The sequence below is a fragment of the Molossus molossus genome, unplaced genomic scaffold (genome assembly GCF_014108415.1).
Source record: "Molossus molossus isolate mMolMol1 unplaced genomic scaffold, mMolMol1.p scaffold_m16_p_11, whole genome shotgun sequence".
NCBI classification, from domain to species: domain Eukaryota; kingdom Metazoa; phylum Chordata; class Mammalia; order Chiroptera; family Molossidae; genus Molossus; species Molossus molossus.
The window spans coordinates 36,087,022-36,099,225 of record NW_023425346.1 but is presented as its reverse complement, the minus strand read 5'-3'; positions in this window follow the sequence as shown (position 1 = coordinate 36,099,225).

Here is a 12,204-nt window from a genome sequence, read left to right as displayed (position 1 = left end):
AGAAAGGCTGATGATTCCCAAGAGGGTTAAAGAGGAGGATATCAACCTCTGTAGGAAGAACATCAAGGAACATAAAGCCCTAGTCAAATCCTTCTTTCCAATCTTCCTTAAGACCACTAAGTAACAAAAGTCTTGGGGTGGGGAGGGAGGGCAAACACTGTTGCCCTTAGAGTACTGGTAAAAAAAAAAAAATTCTATCTGGGGAAGAAAATAGGAGGGGCCGGAGAGAATCATGTGTCCATGGGAGAGGGATAGAAATGCTGGTCTCAGGATAGCCTGAAGTGGATTAGGAGCACCAGGGCTAAGAAAGCTACATTCCAGAGACCCAGAGGGACAATGCCAGCCTGACTAAGGCTTCATTAGAACAAAGGAGAATTTCTCCCCCATCTTCCACCATCAGAAAAACAAGTATTTAATTGCAACCAAACTGATATATTGCGGGAAGAGGGATAAGACAAAAATAAGAAAGTGGAGAAGAAGCTATCTGAGGCAAAGCTCACAAGGAAGACCCAAAGCTTTGAGTTGAGCATACATTGGGACAATTCCACTGGTAAATGAGCCCTAACCCTGAACACAAAATATCTCAAAAAGAATTAGAAACTGTGGTTCTTTTGATGTATCCATAGCAACAACAGACTCTAACCTAGCTCAACTCTTGACTAAATTGGCTCCTATACCCACACTACAGACTTAACAGGAGTAAAGACATACTCATTTAGAGGCATAAAAATAATTTGTCACCTAAGTCTGCACCACCATGCACAATACATAAAGCTTTAAAAACAAAAGTAAAGAGACATATGAAAAGAGAAAAATAAAAACCCAGCACAAAGCCATGTAAAAAGACATTAAATAGATTTAGACTTCTGTATACCACAGATACCGGAAATACATCTAATTGTGTTGATATTGAAAATAACTATAATTAATATTTTATTATTTATTTTGTTTGTTTGTTTGTTTTTAATTCATTTATTTTTGTTAGAGATGTTTCTCCTTTTTTCCCCACTGGTTCCTCCCTCCCCCACCCTCCCCGCCTTGGTCCCATCTTTCTTGTCCATGTCCATTGTTCATGCATACATGCATATAAGTTCTGTGGTTTATCTCCCCCCACCACTCCTTTCTCTGGGGATTTTCAGTCTGTACCCCATTTCCACGTCTCTGGGACTACCCCATTCCTCAGACTGTTACGTTCATTATATTCCACAAATAAGTGAGATCATATGATACTTGTCTTTCTCTGTTTGGCTTGTTTCACTTAGGATAATACTTTCCAGGTCCCTCCATGTCATCTCAAAGGATAAGAGATCTTTCTTACAGCTGCATAGTACTCCATTGTGTATATGTACCACTGCTTTTTTATCTACTTGTCTACTGATGGGCATTTGGGCTGTTTCCAGATCTTAGCTATTGTAAATAGAGCTGCTATGAACATGGTGGTACATCTATTCTTTCTGATTGGTGTTTCAGGCTTCTTAGGGTATATTCCTAGAAGTGGGATCACTAGGTCAAATGGAACTTCAATTTTTAAATTTTTGAGGTAACACCATATTGTTTTCCATAGTGGCTGCACCAGTCTGCATTCCCACCAGCAGTGAACCAGAGTCCCCTTTTCTCCACACCCTCGCCAACACTTGTTTGATGATTTGTTGATGGCAGACATTCTGACAGGTGTGAGGTGATACCTCATTGTTGTTTTAATTTGCATCTCTCTGATGATTAGTGATGTCGAGCATTTCTTCATATGTCTCTTAGCCATTTGTATGTCCTGTTTGGAGAGGTATCTATTTAGTTCCTCTGCCCATTTTTTAATTTGGTTCTTTGACTTCCTTTTTTTGAGTTGTATGAGCACTCTATATATATATTGGAAATTAACCATTTATCTGATATATCATTGGCAATTATGCTCTCCCATACAGTGGGTTGCATTTTCATTTTGATGATTGTATCTTTTGCTGTGCAGAGGTTTTTGAATTTGATGTAGTCCCATGTGTTCATTTTTTCCTCTGTTTCTGTTGCCTTAGGTGATGTATCAGTGAAAATCCTGCTGCGTATGATGTCTGAAGTTTTGTTGCCTACATTTTCTTCTAAGATTTTTATGAATTCATGTGTCACATTTAAGTCTTTTATCTGTTTTGAGTTTATTCTTGTGTAGGGTGTAAGTTGATGGTCTAGTTTCATTTTTTTCCATGTAGCTGTTCAATTTTCTCAACACTATTTACTGAAGAGGCTGCCTTGACTCCACTGTGCTTTTGCCACCTTTGTCAAATATTAATTGAACATATTGCCTTGGGTCCATTTCTGGGTTCTCTGTTCTGTTCCACTGGTCTATATGTCTGTTCTTATGCCAGTTCGACACTGTTTTGAGTGCAGTGGCTTTGTAGTAGAACCTGAAATCTGGTAATGAGATTTCTCCAACTTTGTTCTTCTTTTTCAAGATTGCTGTGGCTATTGGGGGTCTTTTTGATTCCATATAAACTTTTGAAGTATTTGTTCTAGTTCTGTGAAGTATGCCATTGGTGTTTTGATGGGGATTGCATTGAATCTATAGATTACTTTGGGTAATATGGACATTAATGATGTCAATTCTTCCAATTTATGAACAGGGTATGTGCTTCCACTTTTTTATATCTTCCTCTATTTCTTTTTTTCAAAGTCCTGTAGTTTTCTGCGAATAGGTCCTTTATTTCTGTGGTTAAGTTTATTCCTAGGTATCTTAATATTTTTGCTGCGATGGTAAATGGGATTTTTTTTTAGTTTCTCTTTCTGTGAGTTCATCATTGGTGTATAAGAATGCCATAGATTTCTTGACGTTTATTTTGTATCCTGCTACTTTGCAAAATTCATTTATTAAGACTAGTACATTTTTGATGGAGTCTTTGGTGTTTTCTACGTATAGTATCATGTCATCTGCAAATAATGACAGTTTCACTTCCTCTTTTCCAATTTGGATCCCTTTTATTTTTTCTTCCTTTCTGATTGCTATGGTTAAGACTTCCAGTACTATGTTAAATAAGAGTGGCAAAAGTGAACATCCTAGTCTTGTTTCTGTTTTAAGGGAAATGCTTTTAATTTTTGCCCATTGAATATGATGTTGGCTGTAGGTCTTTCATGTATGACCTTTATTATGTCAAGATATGATCCTTCTATTCCCAGATTGCTGAGCATTTTTATCAGAAATGGGTGCTGGATTATATTGAATGTTTTTTCAGCATCTATTGATATGATCATATGATTTTTATCGTTCATTTTGTTTATGTGGTGTATCACATTTATTGATTTGTGAACATTGTACCAGCCTTGCATCCCTGGGATGAATTCCACTTGATCATGGTGAATAATTTTTTTGATATATTGCTGGATTCGATTTGCTAGCATTTTTTTCAGGATTTTGGCATCTATGTTCATCAGAGATATTGGTTTGTAGTTTTTCTTTTTTGTAGTGTCTTTTTCTGGTTTTTGAATTAGAATTATGCTGGTCTCATAAGACAAGTTTGAAAGTCTTCCTTCTTCTTGAATTTTTTGAAATAGTTTGAGGAGAATGGGTATTAGTTCTTCTTTGAATGTTCAGTAAAATTCTCCCATGAAGCCGCCCAGGCCTGGGCTTTTGTTTGCTGGGAGAATCTTGATTAATCTTCAATTTCTTTTGTGGTTATTGGTCTGTTCAAGTGTTCTATATCTTCCAGTTCAGTTTTGGGAGACTATGTGTTTCTAGAAATTGGTCCATTTTTCTTAGATTGTCAAATTTGTTTCCGTGTAATTGTTCATAATATTTGTTAACAATCCTCTGTATTTCTCTGGTGTCAGTTATTATTTCTCCTCTTTCATGTCTGATTTTTTGTATTTGGGTTCTCTCTCTTTGTTTCTTGGTGAGTCTAGCTAAGGGTCCATCAATCTTGTTTATCTTTTCAAAGAACCAGCTCTTTGTTTCATTGATCCTTTGAATGCTTTTTTTGGTCTCCATGTCATTTATTTCTGCTCTGATCTTTACTATTTCCTTTCTTCTACTTTCTCCGGGGTTTTCTCTTTGTTTGTTTTCTAGTTCTTTAAGTTGTGAGGTTAACCTTTGGAAGGATTATATTGACAGTATGACATAGCTTCATCAAAAGCTGACTGAATACCATGCACCACAGTAAGCACTCTAGAGTTTATAACTGATCCCAAGTCTGGTGCCTGCTAGATCACTCCAGCAATGGTATAGTAATCAGCCAGTGGGATAACTTGGGTAGGCGACTGGTGCTATTGCTTCTGAACGATAAAAAGAATGGGCTCTTAAGCATCTAAAAGGATGTATTCCACTCCAACCATCTGATTTAATTGTTCTAATGTTAATCTCTGCATTTTGACCACTTCATTATTACATGTTCTGTCATAAGAAGGATTACTTCTCTCTGAAAAGTAATCCAGGACACTTCCATTGTTCAAAATGGTGTTCCATGAGCTGTCAAGCCAAGATATTCCCAGCAGATTATCTGAGGGAACCGGAATGATTTTTCATGGGGTGAGGGCTTTAGCACTATATGTTAAAGAATAAATAAGGGTTCATCCTCGGATATCCACCACCACCATCTATAATTTATATTTTAAATACTTTAATGGAAAAGGATAACATGAATAATTCCACCAGAGAGATAAAAATCATAAGAAATAGCCCTGGCCAGTTTGGCTCAGCAGTTAGAGCGTTGGCCTGCGGTCCGGAGAGACCCGGGTTCGGTTCCCGCTAAGGGCAGTACTTCGGCTGCAGTTTTTCCCTGGCCCTGGTTGGTCGTGCGGGTGGCAGCCACTCGATGTGTCCCTTCACGTCGATGTCTCTCTCTCTCTCTCTCCCTCCCACCCTATCTGTACAAAAAATGGAAAAATATCCTCGGGTGAGGATAAAAAGAAAAAAAATCATAAGAAATAATTAAGTGGAAATGCTAGAAACAAAAACCACAGGAAGAAGAATAAAGAATGCCTATGATGAGCTCATTTATAGATTCAAAACTATTGAGAAATCTTTGACTTTGAAGATAAATCAATATACATCACCCAAGCTGAAACACAAGGAGAAAAAATAGTAAAAATATAAAAAGAAAACAGAACATTCAAATGCATTGAAATTGTATCAAAACTGTCCAACATGGACATTACTTGATTCACAGAAAAAAGAAAAAACAAAAGGATTGGAATTCGGCCGCTGTGGCTCAGTGGTTGACCATCGACACATACACCAACAGGTCGCTGGTTTGATTCCCAGTCAGGGCACATGCCCAGGTTGTGGGCCCGATCTCACATATGGGGGCATGCAGGAGATGGCCAATCAATGTTCTCTCTCATTGATGTTTCCATCTCTCTCTCCCTCTCCCTTCCTCTCTCTTTAAAATCAATAAAGAAAAAAAAAATATTTTTTAAAAAGGGCGGAAGAATTATTTGAAAAAGAAATTAATTAAAATTTTATAAAATTAATGACATCCAACAAACCACAGATTCAAAAAGCAAAAGAACACACAAAAAGGATAAAAATCCAATACCACACAAATGTATACACACGCAAACCCAGGAATATCATATTCAAACTGGTGAAAACAAAAGTTATAGGAAATCTTGAAAGTAGACAGAAAAAGACACTAATTCATAACATCATATACAGAGAAACAAAGAGTTACAGCATACCTCTCATTGAAAACAGCAATCACCAGGAGATAATAAAATGACAATTTTAAAGAGCTAGAAGAAAACTTTACCATTCCAGAATTCTATACCTAAAAAATATCTCTTTTAAAAAATGGAAAAGAAATAAGAACTTTCTCAAAGAGATCAAAATTCAGAATATTTCAAGGAAACCTTCATTGCTAAAAAATGTTCTTCAGGCAGAAGGAATATGATGCCACACAGAAATGTGGATTTGCACAAATAAATGAAGATACTTGAAAAAGGAATAAAGATAAAAATAATTTTTTTTTATTTTCTAGTTTTTGCTATCTCTAAAGATATATATCTAAACTAAAATAGTGGTAAAATATTTTTTGCATATAGCATATATACAAGGAAAACATCTGCCAATAAAAGTTCAAAGAATGAGAAGTAGAAATTGGAAGTGTACTGTTGTAAGATCTTTATACTACATGTGAAACCGTATAATGTTTTTAAATATATATATTTAAATATACATATTGTAAAACCTAGGATAACAACTAAACTTCTTTTAAAAGAGCTAAAATAATAACTCAAATAAAAAATGGCTCAATTAGACCAAGCAATAGCAAAGTAGTTTAAAAAAAAGAACGGTATAAATAGCAAACAGACAGCAAGATGGTAGGTTTTAATCTAAGCATATCAATAATTACATTAAATGTAAATGATAAAAATATAACAATTAAGAGACAGACTTTCAGGTTAAATAAAACAGCAAGATCAACTGTATGCTCGTGAACAAAATACCACTTTAAATATAGAACATATTTAGACTAATAGTAAAATGTTAAAGAGCCCATGAATTAAATGAGAAATTCAAAGTGGACTTAAAAGCAGAAACATCTGTAACAGAAATAAATACATACATACATACATACATACATACATACATACATAAATAAATAAATAAATAAATAAATAAAGTAAACTTAAAAATAGTTTTATGTCCTCTACCACCAAGGTGCATAAGTTTAGTATGTATGTTTTCTTTTATGTAATTTATTATCTCAGGTCTTATATTTAGATCTTTGATCCATTTTGAATTAGTTTTTGTACATGGGACAAAATGTAATATAGTTTCATTATTTTGTATGTGACTTTCCAATTTTCCCTGCACCATATATTAAGGAGGCTTTCCTTTCTCCATTGTGTGTTTTTGGCTCTTTTATCAAAAATTATTTGCCCAACCCAGCCAGTGTGTCTCAGTGGATTGAGTGTCATTCCATGGACTGAGGGGTCTCACTTTGATTCCTGTTTAGGGCATATACCTGTGTTGTGGGCTTGATCTCCAGTAGGGGGCATGCAGGAAGCAGTCAATTGATGTTTCCCCCTCATATTGATGTTTTGATTTCTCTCTCTCTCAAAAACCAATAAAAACATATTTAAAAAAAGTATTTGCTCATATACATGTGATTTTATTTATGAACTCTCAATTTTGTTCCATTGGTCTGTGTCTTTCTACCAATACTGTGCTGTTTGATTATTGTAGCTCTGTAGTAGAATTTGAACTCGGGTAGTAATAACCTCCAGCTTCATTCTTTTTTCTCAGGATTGCTTTGGCTATTCAGAATCTTTTGTAGTTCCATGCGAATCTGATGATTTTTTCTCTTTCTTTAAAAAATTACATGGAGATTTTGATGCATTAAATATGTATACTGATTTAAGTAATATGGCCATTTTAACCATGTTGATTTTTATGAATTTGACCTCAAAGCCAAGGGAAGTAAAGGCAAAAGTAAATGAATGGGGCTATAACAAACTGAAAAGCTTCTGCACAGCAAAAGAAACCAACAACAAAACATAAAGGCAACCGACCAAATGGAAGATGATATTTGAAAACAACAGCTCCAACAAGGGGTTAACATCCTAAATATGTAAAGAACTCATACAATTCAACACCAAACACATAATACAATTAAAAATGGACAGAGGACCTGAACAGACACCTCTCCCAAGAAGACATACAAATGGCCAACAGATATATGAAAAGATGTTCAACTTCACTAGCTATGAGGAAAATACAAATCAAAACTACAATGAGATATCATCTCCCAATTGTTAAAATGACTATTATCAACAAGACAAGTGCTAAGTATTGGAGAGGTTATGGAGAAAAAGGAACCCTCATTTACTGCTGGTGGGAATGTAAACTGGTACAGTTTGGAAAATAGTCTGACAGTTCCTCAAAAAATTAGAAATAAAGTTATCATATGACCCAGCAATCCCTCCCCTGGGTATCTACCCGAAAAACTCAAAAACATGTATTCACAAAGATATATGCACCTCTATGTTTATTGCAGCATATATTCACCTCTATGTTTACTGTGGCCAAGACATGGGGATAACCAAAGTATCCTTCAATAGAGGATTAGATAAAGGAGGTGTGGTACACAAATATAATGAATACTACTCAGCTATAAGAAAAGAGAAAATACTGTCATTTGCAACAATATAAATGGACCTTGAAAACATTATGCTGAGCAAAGTCAGTCAGTCATAAAATGCTAAGATCCATATGATTTCACTCATATGTGAGATATAAAACTGAAACTCATGAACACAGACAACATTGTGATGCTTACCAGAGGGAAGGAGGTGAGGATGGGGTGGAGGGTGGGGGGATGAATATATGGTAATGGAAGGTGGCTTGACTTTGTTTGGTGGGCACACAGTGCAATATACAGATCTGGTGTCATAGAAATATACACTTGAAACCTATATGACTTTATTAACCAATGTCACCCTAATAAATTTAATAAAAAGTGTTTTAACTAAATGAAAATAACAAATAAAAATTTCAATGATAGCACTAAAAGTACTTCTGGGAAAATTTATGACACTAAATATCTATGTTAGAAAATAATAAAATTCTCAATTTTTTACTTTATAATTCATCTTAAAAGAAACTAAAAATGATGAGCACATTAAATTCCAGCAAGCAGAGAAAATGAAATAATAAAGATCAGAGTACAGATAAATGAAAGAAAGAAATCACAAAAGTAATAGAGAAAATCAATAAAAACAAAAGATTGTTCTGTGAAATTAATAAAATTGATAAACCTCTACCAGACTAATAAAAAAAGAGAAAACACAAATTATCAGTATCAAGATGAGAGAGGTGATATCAATAAAGATTTTACACCTATTAAAAAAGATAAGTTAATTTTATGAATATTATAGCAATAAATTTGATTGTTTTAGATTAAATGAATAAATTCTTTGAAAGACATAATCTGTCAAAGTTTACTCAAGAAAAAAACATAAGCTGGATAGATCTTTATCTATTTAAGGAATTAAACTTGTTAAAAACCTTTTGACAACAACCAAATAACATTCCAGACCTAAACGATGTTGCTGGGGAATTGTACCAAGCATTAAGGAATAACTAATGCCATTCTTCACAAATCTTCCTGAAAAATGGACAAGAATATTTTCTTATTTCACTCTATGAGACCAGCATTATTCTTATACCAAAACCAGGCAAAGACATTACAAAAAAGAAACGTATAAACCAGTATCCCTGATGAACACAGATGTAAAAATTCTTAATAGAATTTTAGCAAATTGGATCCAACAATATATAAAAAAGGATACTACAACATGACCAAATAGGGATTATTTTAGGAGTGCACAGTAGTTTTATATTTGAAAATACATCATTGTAATTAGTCATAACAAATTAAAGAGGAAAACTATATGACAATCTCAATAGACACTGAAAAAAAAAAAAGAAAGAAAGGAAAATTCAATATCTATTCCTGATAACAACTCTAAACAAATCAGAATATTGGGAAAAGCAGTCTCATGCACACAGTCTTTTAACACCCACTAGGTCACATAAGAGTGGGCCTTTGGCCTGGGATACTTCCTGACCAACAGATAAAGAGCCAACATAGCCTGTACTGGCCTTATCACCTTGTATGGGAATATCTTTTCCTGTTTCATGTTCAATGAGTTGTCTTTTGTTCTGCTCAAAGTGTGTGTGTTATTTGGCAGCCCACTATCACCACTGTTATATCTGCCCTCCACAGGTAGGGGTTCATGTAGGCCGATTTTTCTGCATCAACCTCTAGAATAGATCTACTTATTGACCATGAGGAACCAGTGTCCACTATTGAAGGTGATCTTCCCCTGTCCCTCTTCTGTGTAAGTAAAACATTGTTCTATCCAGTATTGATTGCATTGTGTTTTCCTCAGTGACCCTAATGCCAAGATGCAATGGTGTTGAGTTTTATGTTCTTTATAAATTTTGGATATTAACCCCTTATCAGATGTATTGGTGAATATGTTCTCCCATTTGGTGGGTTGTCTTCTCATTATGTTGATGGTTTCCTTTGCCATGCAACAACTTTTTTGTTTGATGTAGTCCTACTTGTTTATTTTTGTTTTGTTGCCCTTGACCGAAGCAATATAACAGAAAAAAATATTGCTATGAGGAATGTCTGAATTTTACTGCCTAAGTTTCTTCCAGAATTTTTATGGTTTCAAGTTTAACATTTAAGTCTTTAATCCATTTTGAATTTATTCTTTTGTTCGTTTAAGAAGGTAGCTTAGTTTCATTTTTTGTATGTACCTGTCCAATATGACCAACACCACTTATTGAATAGACTATCTTTACCCCATTGTATGTTTTTGCCTCCTTTGTCAAATATTAATTGACTATAAAGGTGTGGGGGGTTTTTTCTGGGCTCTCTATTCTGTTCCATTGATCTGTGTTTGTTTTTATGCTAGTATCATGCTGTTATAATTACTATGGCTTTGTAGTATAGTTTGATATCAGGTAGTATGATTCCTCCAACTTTGTTCTTTTTTAAAAAATAATTTTTCTTTATTGATTTTAGAGAGAGGAAGGGAGAGGGAGAGAGAGATAGAAATATCAATGTGTGAGAGAACAATTGGCTAACTCCTGCATGCCCCCACTGGGGATTGAGCCAAAAACCTGGCCATGTGCCCTGACCAGGAATCAAACCAGTGACCTCTGGGTGCATGGGTTGATGCTCAACCACTGAGCCACACCAGCTGGGCTGTTCTTCTTTTTTTAAGATTGCTACTGCTATTCGGAGTCTTTTGTGGTTCCATATAAATTTTTGGAATATTTGTTCTAGTTCTGTGCAATATGCCATTGGTCTATTGATAGAAATTGCATTGAATCTATAGATTGCTTTGGGTACTATAAACATTTTAATGATGTTAATTCTACCTATCCATGAACAGAGTATATACTTCTACTTATTTGAATCTTTTTCAAATTCTTTCTTTAGTATTTTATAATTTTCCAAGTACAGGTCTTTTACATCCTTGGTTAAATTTATTCCTAAGTATTTTATTCTTTTTTTTTTTTTAATCCTCACCCAAGGATATTTTTTTATGTATATTCTGCTAGAATAGGAGGGAGAGAGAGAGAGAGAAACATTTATGTGAGAGAGATACATCAATTGGTTACCTCCTCCATGACCCTGACGAGGGCCAGGAACCAAACTGCAGCCAAGGTATGTGCCCTTGACCAGAATCAAACCCACAACTCTTTGGTCCATGGGCCAACTCTCTAATCCCTAAGCCACACTAGTTAGGGCTACTTTATTCCTTTTGAAGCAACATTAAATGGGATTGTTTTCTTAGTTTCTCTTTTGGACAGCTTATTATTGGTGTATAAAAATATCACTGACTTCTGGATATTTATTTCCAACATGCATTGGAAGAAGTGTTTGGATTGCTACTCCTTGTGGTTGGCATAATGACAATCTTTGATAACCTCCATGTGGTTGAAGTCCTCCCCTAGGGCTAGTAACCAATGCATGGTACTCTACACCCTTGAGAATAATATCCACATCCTCATACTCTGCTCAACATAGAAACAGAAGAAAATATCCTCAAATCGACAAGACAGCTACAAAAAACCCAGAGCTAACATTTAACTTAATGTTTCCCCTCAGATCAGAAATAATGAAAGAATTTTCATGCTCATCCTTTTATTCAAAATTGTTACTGGAATTTTCAGCATTACAATACAACAAGCAAAAAAAGTAAAAGACATAATATCTGATATGAGGTTTTATTAGAAAGTTAGTATAATAAATACTTTGTGGTACTGGCATAAAGATAAAGAGAGAGAAGTCAGCAAAAGGATGGCAAAGGAACTTCCAACACTCATACCTCCCCTGCCCCTGCAAGAAATATCCATTTGAACCACTGTCTACACCCAAAAATACCTTCATGAGAGCCAAGAATTCCACATGAGGGAATAGGATATTACTCATCCATAAAAAGAATAAAACCCTGACATTTATGAGAGCATAGATGGATTTAATTCACAGCCTGGTGATTATAATTAACAATACTGTATTATTTCCTTCAATGTTATTAAGAGAGTAGATCTTAAATGTTATCACCACATACACATACAAAAGGTAATTTTATGAGGAGATGATGGTATTAACTAACTTCATTTTACAATATATACATGTATCTAACCATCACACTGCACACCTTCAATTTACATATGTTACATGTCAATAATATCTCAATAAAGCT